The 13,421-nt window shown below is 61.7% G+C and overlaps 1 protein-coding gene across 1 annotated transcript in view; it reads left to right on the forward strand.

Annotated features, from left to right (window-relative positions):
* The window catches only part of DLG4 (discs large MAGUK scaffold protein 4), a 63,555-nt gene that overhangs the window by 30,859 nt on the left and 19,275 nt on the right, over window positions 1-13,421 (forward strand).

The following is a 13,421-nucleotide window of genomic DNA, read 5'->3' on the forward strand; positions in this document are numbered from 1 at the left end:
TGTGTGTGTGTGTGGATCTGGGTGTGTTGCTGTGTGTGTCAATTGATCTGGGTGTGTGTCAATGGATCTGGGTGCGTTGCTGTGTTTGTCAATGGATCTGTGTGTCACTCAGTGTGTGTATGTGTGTGTGAGTGGATTTGTGTGTGTATCAGTGGATCTGGCTTGTGTGAGTGGGTCTGGGTGTGTCACTCTGTGTGCAGGTGTGTTGGAGGTGCTGGCTCTCTGGGAGTGGGCGTCAGTGGATCCGTGTGTGTCACTGTGTGTGTGTGTGTGTGTGTGTGTCAGTGGATTTGTGTCTCACTCTGTGTGTGTGTGTCAGTGGATCTGTGTGTGTCGCTGTGTGTGTGTGTATCTGGGTGTGTGTCAGTAGGTCTGTGTGTGTGTGAGAGTGGATCTATTTGTGTCACTTGGTGTGTGTGTGAGGGTGTGTGTATCACTAGCTCTCTGTGTGTGTGTGTGTATGTTGGGGAATGTCGTTGGCTCTCTGGGAGTGTGCGTGTTAGTGGATCTGGGTGTGTTGCTCTGTGTGTCAGTGTGTGTGTGAGTGTATCTGTGTGTGAGAGAAGGTGTGTCAGGGTGTGGGTATCACTACCTCTCTGAGTGTGTCAGTGGATTTGTGTGTGTGTTGCTGTGTGTGTGTCAGCTTGGCTCAGTGTGTGTCTGAGTGTGTCAGTGTGTGTGTAAGAGAGAGATGGTGTGTCAGGGTGTGCATATCACTAGCACCTTGTGTGTGTGTGTGCAGATCTGTGGGGGGGGTCAGAGTGTGTCTGAGTGTATCAGTGTGCGTGTGGGTGTGCATAGCACTAGCTCTCAGAGTGTATGTTAATGGATCTGTGTGTCAGTGTGTGTGTGTCAGTGTGTGTCCGGATGTGCATTTGTCAGTCTCAGTGTGTGAGTGTGTATCTGTGTGTGTATGAGTGGGTGGGTGTGTAGGATGTGCCTGGGGTTGTGTTGGAGTTGTCAGTGTGTCTATCATGGGGGGGATGTCAATGTGTATCTTACTGTGTCTAAGTGTGTGTGTCAGTGGGTGCAGCTGTGCGTCTGTGACGAGTCCATGTCTGTGTGTTTCTTAATGTGTCAGTGTGTGTGTGTCACATGGTCTCCTGTGTGTCAGTTTTAGCATGTCTGACTCTGCCTGTGTGTTTGTGTGTGACAGTCACTGAGTGTGTATTAGCAGATCCCTGTGTGTGTCTTTCAACATGTGAGTGTGTATCTTAGTGTGTGTGTGTGTCAGAGGTGTGTCACGGTGTCAGAGGCATTATGTGTATCTTAGTATGTGTGTGTCAGTATGAATCTTAATGTGGGTGTTTGACAGTGTGTGGGTCAGTTGTGTATCTTAGTGTGTGTGTGTCAGGTGTGTTCTAAGGATCTGGGTGTGTAGCTCAGTGTGAGTGTGTGACTGTGTGTCAGTGCGACTGTGTGTGTGTGTGTGTGTCTCAGAGTGTGTCAGCAAGTGCGTGTTAGTGGCTGTGTCAGTGCGTAGCTCAGTGCGAGTGTGTCGTTGCTTGTGTGTCAGTGGATCTCCGTGTGTGTCAGACTCAGTGTGTGTGGCCGTGTGTATCCCAGTGTGTGTATATTAGGGAATGTCTGTGTCACTCTGTGTCCGAGTGTATCACAGCGTCGGTGTCTGTGGGTGTATCTGAAGGTGCCAGTGTGTGTGTGTGCATGCACACGTTTGTGGAGGGATACTTCACACACACAGAACACAATTTACTAGTCACCAGGAGAAAATCAGCAACAAGGACTCTTGGGTTCTCTCCCCGGCTCTGGGAGGGGAGTGGGGGCTGGTGGTTAGAGCAGGGGGGGCTGGGAGCCAGGACTCCTGGGTTCTCTCCCCGGCTCTGGGAGGGGAGTGGGGGCTGGTGGTTAGAGCAGGGGAAGCTGGGAGCCAGGACTCCTGGGTTCTCTCCCTGGCTCTGGGAGGGGAGTGGGAGCTGGTGGTTAGAGCAGGGGGGGCTGGGAGCCAGGACTCCTGGGTTCTCTCCTGGCTCTGGGAGGAGTGGGGCTGGTGGTTAGAGCAGGGGGCCGGGAGCCAGGACTCCTGGGTTCTCTCCCCGGCTCTGGGAGGGGAGTGGGAGCTGGTGGTTAGAGCAGGGGAAGCTGGGAGCCAGGACTCCTGGGTTCTCTCCCTGGCTCTGGGAGGGGAGTGGGAGCTGGTGGTTAGAGCAGGGGGGGCTGGGAGCCAGGACTCCTGGGTTCTCTTCTTGGCTCTGGAAGGGGAGTGGGGGCTGGTGGGTCAGAGCAGGGGGGGCTGGGAGCCAGGACTCCTGGGTTCTCTCCCCGGCTCTGGGAGGGCAGTGGGGGCTGGTGGGTTAGAGCAGGGGGAGGCTGGGAGCCAGGACTCCTGGGTTCTCTGCCCGGCTCTGGGAGGGGAGTGGGGGCTGGTGGTTAGAGCAGGGGGAGCTGGGAGCCAGGACTCCTGGGTTCTCTCCCTGGCTCTGGGAGGGGAGTGGGGTCCGGTGGTTAGAGCAGCGGGGGCGGGGAGCCTGGACTCGTGGGTTCTCTCCCCGGCTTTGGGTGGGGTGTGGGGGCTGGTGGTTAGAGCAGGGGAAGCTGGGAGCCAGGACTCCTGGGTTCTCTCCCTGGCTCTGGGGGGAGTGGTAGCTGGTGGTTAGAGCCGGGGGGGCTGGGAGCCAGGACTCCTGGGTTCTCTTCTTGGCTCTGGAAGGGGAGTGGGGGCTGGTGGGTCAGAGCAGGGGCTGGGAGCCAGGACTCCTGGGTTCTCTCCCGGCTCTGGGAGCGGAGTGGGGGCTGGTGGGTTAGAGCAGGGCGGGCTGGGAGCCAGGACTCCTGGGTTCTCTCCCCGGCTCTAGGAGGGGAGTGGGGGCTGGTGGTTAGAGCAGGGGCGGCTGGGAACCAGGACTCCTGGGTTCTCTACCCGGCTCTGGAAGGGGAGTGGGGGCTGGTGGGTCAGAACAGGGGGGGCTGGGAGCCAGGACTCCTGGGTTCTCTTCCCGGCTCTAGGAGGGGAGTGGGGGCTGGTGGGTCAGCGCCGGGGAAGCGGGGGGGGCTGGATGGCAGCAGGATTCCCACCCGGCTCTGCCTGGAGCCTCTCTGGCCACGTGGCCGAGGGGTGAGTCTCGCCCGGCCTCTAGGGGGCAGTGAGTCGGGTTGGGGGCGTGTGTGGAAATCCCCACACAAGGAGGTGGGCCGGGACTAGGACAATAGGTTCATTGGGGAGTGTCTGGTGAGGTGTGTGTGTGTGTGTGTCTGGGTACCGGTGTTTTCTGGTGAAATACGTGTCTCAATGTGTATGTCTGTGGGCAGATTGTACCTGTGTGTGTGTGTGTGTGTGTGTGTACATTGTGCTTCTCAGTGTGTGTGTGTGGGTGTGTGGGTGTGTGTGTGTACATTGTGCTTCTCAGTGTGTGTGTGTGTGTGTGTGTGTGTGAGAATCTGCTGTAAATAGCTCTTGGGATGCATTTGTGTCTAGGTGTCTGTGTTCTGTTTAGCTGTGGGCGTACACTTTGTGTCGTTGCGTGTGTGTGTGTACATTGGTGTGTATACACGGTGATGTGTATGCATTTTGTGTGTGTACATTGTGTGTGTGTATTGGTGTGTATACACGGTGGTGTGTGTTCGTTTTGTGTGTTTAGCTGTGTGTGGACATGGTGTGTGTGTGTGTCTAGCTGTGTGTGTACATTGTGTGTGTGCGTCTATTGGTGTGTATACACGGTGGGATGTGTATGTGTGTTTAGCTGTGTGTGTACATGGTGTGTGTGTAGATTGTGTGTGTGTAGCTGGATGTATACATAGTGTGTGTATATATGTGTGTACATTGCATGTGTGTGTACATGGGGTGTGTGTGTGTGTGTGTGTGTCTAATCATTGCATGTCTCTGTGTGTGTCTAGCTGTGTGTGACTGTTGGGTGTGTGTCTAGGGGGGTGTGTGTGTGTGTGTTGGGGGTCTGTGTGTGTGTGTGTGTGTGTTTCTTTCTAGCTCTGTACCCCTCCCTCCCTCCTTCCCCCCAACCCCCATGCACGACCCCCGCGCCCCCCAGCCGCCCCTCCCTGCGCAGCTTCCGTCCGCCCCATGGCGAGGTATTTATAACGGGGGTGGGGGTCAGACCCCAGTTATGGGGGGCAGAGATCCTGGCTGGGGGTGGGGCAGGACAGGGTGGGGGTGGGGATTTCTATGCTGGCATCTCAAACCCAAGGAGAGGTTTGTGGGGTTTGTGGGGAGCTGGGGGGGGGGCAGCTCGGCCCGGGGCTCGATTTGGGGGGTGCCGTTTGGACTTGGGGGGAGAGGACCGGTGGGGGGGATCGATCTGGGGCTGGGCGCAAACTTGGGGGCGATGCGGGGGCTGGGATGAAGGTGGGGGGGTGTGGATGTGGGATGATATTTTCGGGGTGCTGTATGAGCTGCGAGGACGTTTTGGGGTTCAGCGTAGGGCACCGGGTAAAAACTTGGGGGGTTGTTAGGAAACAAGGGATCTGGGCTTTTTTGGGGGGGGTCCTAACCTTTGGGGTGTTTGGTTTTTCAGGGCAAATGGTTTCGGGGTTGGATCTCGGGGGGCAGCGGAGGCTTCCCATGGGGCTGAAGGCTGGAAATGTTGGGGGACAGAGGGGGGCCGGAGGGGGAGGCATGTCATCGGGGGGGGACAGCTTGGAATTTGCAGGGGCTCCTTTTCGGGGGACACGGGATGGTTCATTCCACCCCAGTTTTGGGGGGCTGTCTTGCTGCAACCCACTAATGGCTTGGGGGGGGTTGCATTCACAGCACCCCAATGGGCATTTAGGGCAGGTTGGGTGTCAGCAGGGCGGGGGCTGCGGGTCGGGAGTGAGGGGCACCGGCGGGGCTGGGGGGGGCAGGGCTGGCAGGGGCTGCGGGTCGGGAGTGAGGGGCACCGGCGGGGCTGGGGGGGGATGTTCTCACCCCCCCCTCTGATCCCCTTACGTCGCTGTCCCAGCCTCCCAAAGCGGCTTTACTCCCTTCCTGCCACAATCCAATTAACCGGGGGCTGCGCCCCCCCCCCGGCCAAGGGCTGGCAGAGGACAAAACACAGAAGCAGCCCACTAGGGGGCGCTGTGGGGCAGGGAGCGGGGCGGGGGGCTCAGCTGGGGGCGCTCTCCCCTGGCAGGCGGGGCTGGACGCAGGGGCAGCAGGGGGTGCTGTGGGGCAGGGAGTGGGGGCTCAGCAGGGGTGCTCTCCTGGCAGGCGGGGCTGGGCGCGGGGGTGCTAGGGGCGCTGTGGGGCTGGGAGTGGGGGCTCAGCAGGCGCGCTCTCCCCTGGCAGGCGGGGCTGGCCCCAGGGCAGGGCTAGGGGGCGCTGTGGGGCAGGGAGCAGGGGGGGGGCTCAGCGGGGGGCGCTCTCCCCTGGCATGGGGCTGGCCCATTGCCCCTCGCTCCCACCCCCATGAAATAAGCCCCAGTGGACCTGGGGGGAACATGTAGGAGACCATCTCCCCCCCCACACACACCCCAACTTTCTTTCTTTCTTGAGTTCTCTTCTGCCCTCTGTCGTTCTGGCCTTTCCGGCCTTCCTCCCTTCACGGCTCCTTCCCTCTTTCATCCTGCCGTTCTTTCATTCTGTCCGTCGGGGGGTTCGCTCTTCCCTTCCTTCGGTGGGGATCAGGTTTTCCCGTGTGCCGATTCTATTCGTTCTTCCAGCCTTTCGCTTTCCTTCTTTCCATCATCCCCCCGGCCTCCTTCAGTGCTCGCTGGGCCTTTCCTGCTGTTCTCCATTGTCCAGCCGTTCGTTCCTTCCTTCCTTCTTCCCTCCATCCATCCGCTAACCAGGCCTTTCGTTCCTTCCTTCCTCCTTCCCTCCTTCCATTCGCTAACCAGGCCTTTCGTTCCTTCCTTCCTCCTTCCTTCCCTCCTTCCATTCGCTAACCAGACCTTTCGTTCCTTCCTTCCTCCTTCCCTCCTTCCATCCGCTAACCAGGCCTTTCGTTCCTTCCTTCCTCCTTCCTTCCCTCCTTCCATTCGCTAACCAGGCCTTTCGTTCCTTCCTTCCTCCTTCCCTCCTTCCATCGCTAACCAGGCCTTTCGTTCCTTCCTTCCTCCTTCCTTCCCTCCTTCCATCGCTAACCAGGCCTTTCGTTCCTTCCTTCCTCCTTCCTTCCTTCCCTCCTTCCATCGCTAACCAGGCCTTTCGTTCCTTCCTTCCTCCTTCCTTACCTCCTTCCATCGCTAACCAGGCCTTTCGTTCCTTCCTTCCTCCTTCCTTCCCTCCTTCCATCGCTAACCAGGCCTTTCGTTCCTTCCTTCCTCCTTCCTTACCTCCTTCCATCGCTAACCAGGCCTTTCGTTCCTTCCTTCCTCCTTCCCTCCTTCCTTCCATCGCTAACCAGGCCTTTCGTTCCTTCCTTCCTCCTTCCTTCCCTCCTTCCATCTGCTAACCAGGCCTTTCGTTCCTTCCTTCCTCCTTCCTTCCCTCCTTCCATCGCTAACCAGGCCTTTCGTTCCTTCCTTCCTCCTTCCTTCCCTCCTTCCATCCGCTAACCAGGCCTTTCGTTCCTTCCTTCCTTCCTCCTTCCTTCCCTCCTTCCATCCGCTAACCAGCTCTTTCGTTCCTTCCTTCCTTCCTCCTTCCCTCCTTCCTTCCATTCGCTAACCAGGCCTTTCGTTCCTTCCTTCCTCCTTCCCTCCTTCCTTCCATCCGCTAACCAGGCCTTTCGTTCCTTCCTTCCTTCCTCCTTCCCTCCTTCCTTCCATCCGCTAACCAGGCATTTCGTTCCTTCTTTGCTCCTTCCTTCCCTCCATCCATCCGCTAACCAGGCCTTTCGTTCCTTCCTTCCTTCCTTCCTCCTTCCCTCCTTCCATCCGCTAACCAGGCCTTTCGTTCCTTCCTTCCTCCTTCCTTCCCTCCATCCATCCGCTAACCAGGCCTTTCGTTCCTTCCTTCCTTCCTTCCTCCTTCCCTCCTTCCATCCGCTAACCAGGCCTTTCGTTCCTTCCTTCCTCCTTCCTTCCCTCCATCCATCCGCTAACCAGGCCTTTCGTTCCTTCCTTCCTCCTTCCTTCCCTCCTTCCATCCGCTAACGAGGCCATTCGTTACTTCCTTCCTCCTTCCCTCCTTCCTTCCATTCGCTAACCAAGCCTTTCGTTCCTTCCTTCCTCCTTCCTTCCCTCCTTCCATCCGCTAACCAGGCCTTTCGTTCCTTCCTTCCTCCTTCCTTCCCTCCATCCATCCGCTAACCAGGCCTTTCGTTCCTTCCTTCCTCCTTCCTTCCCTCCTTCCATCCGCTAACCAGGCCTTTCGTTCCTTCCTTCCTCCTTCCTTCCCTCCTTCCATCCGCTAACCAGGCCTTTCATTCCTTCCTTCCTTCCTCCTTCCTTCCCTCCTTCCATCCCCTAACCAGGCCTTTCGTTCCTTCCTTCCTTCCTCCTTCCCTCCTTCCATCCGCTAACCAGGCCTTTCATTCCTTCTTTCCTCCTTCCTTCCCTCCATCCATCCGCTAACCAGGCCTTTCGTTCCTTCCTTCCCTCCTTCCTTCCATCCGCTAACCAGGCCTTTCGTTCCTTCCTTCCTTCCTTCCTCCTTCCCTCCTTCCATCCGCTAACCAGGCCTTTCGTTCCTTCCTTCCTCCTTCCATCCGCTAACCAGGCCTTTCGTTCCTTCCTTCCTCCTTCCCTCCTTCCTTCCATTCGCTAACCAGGCCTTTCGTTCCTTCCTTCCTCCTTCCCTCCTTCCATCCGCTAACCAGGCCTTTCGTTCCTTCCTTCCTCCATCCATCCACTAACCAGGCCTTTCGTTCCTTCCTTCCTCCTTCCTTCCCTCCTTCCATTCGCTAACGAGGCCTTTCGTTCCCTCCTTCCTCCTTCCTTCCCTCCTTCCATCCGCTAACCAGGCCTTTCGTTCCTTCCTTCCTCCTTCCTTTCCTCCTTCCATTCGCTAACCAGGCCTTTCGTTCCTTCCTTCCTCCTTCCTTCCCTCCTTCCATTCGCTAACCAGGCCTTTCGTTCCTTCCTTCCTCCTTCCCTCCTTCCTTCCATCCGCTAACCAGGCCTTTCGTTCCTTCCTTCCTCCTTCCCTCCTTCCATCCGCTAACCAGGCCTTTCGTTCCTTCCTTCCTTCCTCCTTCCCTCCTTCCATCCGCTAACCAGGCCTTTCGTTCCTTCCTTCCTCCTTCCCTCCCTCCTTCCATCCGCTAACCAGGCCTTTCGTTCCTTCCTTCCTCCTTCCTTCCCTCCTTCCATCCGCTAACCAGGCCTTTCGTTCCTTCCTTCCTCCTTCCTTCCCTCCTTCCATCCGCTAACCAGGCCTTTCGTTCCTTCCTTCCTCCTTCCTTCCCTCCTTCCATTCGCTAACCAGGCCTTTCGTTCCTTCCTTCCTTCTTCCCTCCATCCATCCGCTAACCAGGCCTTTCGTTCCTTCCTTCCTCCATCCATCCGCTAACCAGGCCTTTCGTTCCTTCCTTCCTCCTTCCCTCCTTCCTTCCACCGCTAACCAGGCCTTTCGTTCGTTCGTTCCTTCCCTCCTTCCATTCGCTAACCATCTCTTTCTTTTCTCTCTTCATTTTCTATCATTTTCCAGGCCTTCTTTCTTTTCAGTCCCCCAGTCGTACTGCGGGACTTTCTTTCTTTCTTTCCCACTCGCCCCTTTTCTTTCTTTCTATTATCACTTTTCATGGTTTCGTTTCATTCACTCCATTAGTCACACTCTGGTGGTTTCTCTCTGTCTGTGTTTGATTCTTTCCTTCATTTGTTCCTTGGTTCATTATTTTTTTTTTTTTTTTTTTTTGGTAACTTCTCTTTATATCCGATAAGTGCCCAGGCGTTTTCTTTCGTTCTTTCACTCTTCATCTCTGCCCCCCCCCCACAGTTTCCCCCCACCCCGCCTCTTTGTAAAATGGTGCTGAGGTGCCGGAAGCAGCCACCTGCGGGACAGTGGCGCCACCCCGTGGCCGGGTTAGGGAACAACACCGGTACCCCTCCCCCGCTCGGAGAGAGAGATACCTCCACCTCCGAGTGATCGAAGGGGAAACTGAGGCACAGATAGAACCACCCCTCGCGCGCTCTAACCCACCAGCCCCCACTTCCCTCCCAGAGCCGGGGAGAGAACCCAGGAGTCCTGGCTCCCAGCCCCCCCTGCTCTAACCCACCAGCCCCCACTCCCCTCCCAGAGCCGGGGAGAGAACCCAGGAGTCCTGGCCCCCAGCCCCCCCTGCTCTAACCCACCAGCCCCCACTTCCCTCCCAGCGCCGGGGAGAGAACCCAGGAGTCCTGGCTCCCAGCCCCCCTGCTCTGACCCACCAGCCCCCACTTCCCTCCCAGCGCCGGGGAGAAAACCCAGGAGTCCTGGCTCCCAGCCCCCCCTGCTCTGACCCACCAGCTCCCACTCCCCTCCCAGAGCCGGGGAGAGAACCCAGGAGTCCTGGCTCCCAGCCCCCCCTGCTCTAACCCACCAATGGCTCTGACTCAGGGCTTGAGCTGGGAGGGGCATTACAGTTCCTCAGGTCATTTCCCCAGGAGCTCAGGGTGTCAGGACCCCGGGGTCCGGGCTAAATTACCCCTGGGGTGAGACCACTCTGACGGGCTAAACCACCCCCACCCCGTGGCAGTGTCAATGGGAGACAGACACCTCCTTCGCTTCCTGTCCCCAATAATCTGCCTGCAGTGCTGTGGGCTGTTCGACATGGGCTGCGCCCCACCCAGAGGTGGCTGCATCTCCGCACCCAGCTAGAGATCCATGAAATGGCAGCGGGGGGGCTGCGGGTCGGGAGTGAGGGGCACCGGCAGAGCTGGGGGGGCAGGGGGCTGTGGGTCGGGAGTGAGGGGCACCGGCAGAGCTGGGGGGGCAGGGGCTGCAGGTCGGGAGTGAGGGGCACCGGCAGGGCTGGGGGCAGGGCTGTGGGTCGGGAGTGAGGGGCACCGGCAGGGCTGGGGGTGGGGCTGTGGGTCTGGAGTGAGGGGCCCCGGCAGGGGTGGGGGGGGGCAGGAGCTGCGGGTCGGGAGTGAGGGGCACCGGCAGAGGTGGGGGGGGACACCCAGGCTGTGATTTTCCCTTAGTCCGGGGGGGGAGGGGAGCTGCCCTGGTGTGGGGGGAGGGGAGCTGCCTCCTCCCCCCCGCCGCCCAATCTCCCGGCAGGATCGTGTCTCCGTCAGACGCGCAGGGGGAAGATCCAGGCGCCATCCGCGGCTCGCCCCGGCCCGCGGCTGCGGCGCAGGATGGGGGAAGCGGCCGCCGAGCGGGGGGGGGAAGCCGGGACCGACGGGGCCGGAGGGATAAAAAAATAAATCGCCCCCACCCCGCACGTCGGAGCCAGCGTCCCGGGCGGCGGGGGGAGCAGCCGGGGGCGGATCGGGGGATCCCTGCAGCCGGCGGAGCGGGGGGGACACCCCGGGGTGCGGGGGGGGGCGGCTGCTGGAGGCGGAGGGAATTAGCCCTCCCCGCGGGCTTTTGCCCTTCCCGTTTGGAGGCGGGGCTGCAGCGGGGGCAGGGAGGGGACCATCCTCTTCCCGCACCGGGGCCATGTTCGTGTCGGTCTGGTACGCCAAGAAGATGGGCCGGCGGCTCCTCGACAACGTCCGGCGGGCCCAGAGGCAGCGGGGCCGGGCCACGGTACCGGGGCGGGCGGGGTGATGTGTGGGGAGGGGATTGGGGGTGATGTGTGTGGGAGGGGGATTGGGGTGATGTGTGAGGGGAGGAGGGAGTTGAGGAGGGGACCGGGGGTGATGTGTGGGGAGGGGAGGAGTTGAGGGGAGGGGGCCGGGATGATGTGTGGGGAGGGGAGGGAGTTGAGGGAGGGGGCCGGGGATGATGTGTGGGGAGGGGAGGGAGTTGAGGAGGGGGACCGGGGTGATGTGTGGGGAGGGGAGGAGCTGGGGAGGGGACTGGGGGCGATGTGAGGAGGGGAGGGAGTTGAGGAGGAGGAGCCGGGGATGATGTGTGGGGAGGGGAGGGAGTTGAGGAAGGGGCCGGGGATGATGTGTGGGGAGGGGAGGAGTTGAGGAGGGGGCCGGGGATGATGTGTGGGGAGGGGTGGGAGTTGAGGGGCTGTGAGGGGCAGTGGGGGGCCGGAGTGGGATTTTTAGGGGGCTGCAGGTCGGGAGTGCGGGGCACCGGAGAGCTGGGGGCGGGGCTGCGGGTCGGGACCGAGGAGCCATGAATGGAGCAGGGGCGGGGGCGTCAGTCATGATGTCATGGGGGGATGAATCCCTGACGTCACCACCCCTGCCTATGAATGGGGGAGCGGGGGAGGGGCTCCAGATGTGCGCACCCCCCCTGAATTAGAGGCGGGGGCTGGGCAGGATGTTTCGGGGGGGGGAGCGGAGGGGTGGGGGCTGCGTCTCTGCTGCTGGGGAGATCTGGCCCCGGATGCCTGGGTTCAGGGCCAGGCTGCCCCCCAATGCTGCCCCCCCTGCCCCACAGCGGCCCCCCCGCTCCCTGCCCCACAGCGCCCCCTAACGCCACCCTGGGGCAGTGGGAGATGGTCTCTCATCCAAGCCCTGCAGCTCCCCCCACCGCAGCCCTAGATAGGGCCCCCCCCGGGAGCCTCCAGCTGTCCCAGTTAGCTGATTAAAGGCCCTAAATTGTGATTTGCTGCAGGAAGCGGCCCCGGACGGAGAGGAGCTGAGATGCAGCCACCTCTGGGGCGGGGCGGCCGGTTACCCAGGGACCCCTCACCCGGCGCTGAGATGCGGCCACCTCTGGGGCGGGGCGGCCGGTTACCCAGGGACCCCTCGCCCGGCGCTGAGATGCAGCCACCTCTGGGGCAGGGCGGCCGGTGACCCAGGGACCCCTCGCCCGGCGCTGAGATGCAGCCACCTCTGGGGCAGGGCGGCCGGTTACCCAGGGACCCCTCGCCCGGCGCTGAGATGCGCCCACCTCTGGGGCGGGGCGGCCGGTTACCCAGGGACCCCTCGCCCGGCGCTGAGATGCGCCCACCTCTGGGGCGGGGCGGCCGGTTACCCAGGGACCCCTCGCCCGGCGCCGAGATGCAGCCACCTCTGGGGCGGGGCGGCCGGTTACCCGGGGACCCCTCGCCCGGTGCTGAGATGCAGCCACCTCTGGGGCGGGGCGGCCGGTTACCCAGGGACCTCGCCCGGCGCTGAGATGCGGCCACCTCTGGGGCGGGCGGCCGGTTACCCAGGGCCTCGCCCGGCGCTGAGATGCAGCCACCTCTGGGGCGGGGCGGACGGTGACCCAGGGACCCCTCGCCGGGCGCTGAGATGCGGCCACCTCTGGGGCAGGCGGCCGGTTACCCAGGGACCCCTCGCCGGCGCTGAGATGCGGCCACCTCTGGGCGGGTGGCCGGTTACCCAGGGACCTCGCCGGCGCTGAGACGCGCCCACCTCTGGGGCAGGGCGGCCGGTTACCCGGGACCCCTCGCCGGCGCTGAGATGCGCCCACCTCTGGGCGGCGGCCGGTTACCGGAGACCTCGCCGCGCTGAGATGCGCCCACCTCTGGGGCGGGGCGGCCGGTGACCCGGGGACCCCTCGCCCGGCGCTGAGATGCGCCCACCTCTGGGGCGGGGCGGCCGGTTACCCAGGGACCCCTCGCCCGGCGCTGAGATGCAGCCACCTCTGGGGCGGGGCGGCCGGTGACCCAGGGACCCCTCGCCCGGCGCTGAGATGCGGCCACCTCTGGGTGGTGCTGAAATGTTGCTCTGGGTGTTTTCAGCTGCTCTGCCGGGCTCGGCTGGACTCAGAACAAGGCAGAGTCATTAGCGGCTCTGAATAATTGATCGGAAACCTCCGTTAGGCACATTTGAAATGTCCCTTCTCAGCTGGTGCAGTGTCCCCCGCTGGGAGATACGGAGGGGAGTGGGGCCTACTGGTTAGGGGGCTGGGAGCCAGGACTCCTGGGTTCTCTCCCTGGCTCTGGGAAGGGAGTGGGGGCTGGTGGGTTAGAGCAGGGGGGGGCTGGGAGCCAGGACTCCTGGGGTCTCTGCCCGGCTCTGGGCGGGGAGTGGGGGGTTGGGGTTAGAGCAGGGGGGCTGGGAGCCAGGACTCCTGGGTTCTCTCCCTGGCTCTGGGATGGGAGTGGGGGCTGGTGGGTTAGAGCAGGGGGGGCTGGGAGCCAGGACTCCTGGGTTCTCTCCCCGGCTCTGGGAGGGGAGTGGGGGCTGGTGGGTTAGAGCAGGGGGGGCTGGGAGCCAGGACTCCTGGGTTCTCTCCCCGGCTCTGGGAGGGGGGGGTCAGAGCTCCATGTACTGCAGTGATGCCCCTAGTTGCCACGACAACTGTCTCCCCCTGCAGCACTTGGTCCCAGTTCCCTGGCATCGCCATGGTTACCGTTGCCGAGGCGGGGGAAGCTGGGAGAGTCGCTAGGGAGCCAGCGAAGGAAGGAAGAACCCGGCCGGTTCCCCCTCCCCCATCCCGGGGCCAAGATGCAGCCACCTCTGGGGTGGGGCGTTTCCCTTTACAGAGTTACGCTGCCCCCCCAGCGCTGCCGGTGCCCCTCACTCCCGACCCGCAGCCCCTGCCCCCCCCAGCTCTGCCGGTGCCCCTCACTCCCGACCCGCAGCCC

The sequence above is a fragment of the Mauremys reevesii genome, linkage group 14 (genome assembly GCF_016161935.1).
Source record: "Mauremys reevesii isolate NIE-2019 linkage group 14, ASM1616193v1, whole genome shotgun sequence".
NCBI lineage: Eukaryota > Metazoa > Chordata > Testudines > Geoemydidae > Mauremys > Mauremys reevesii.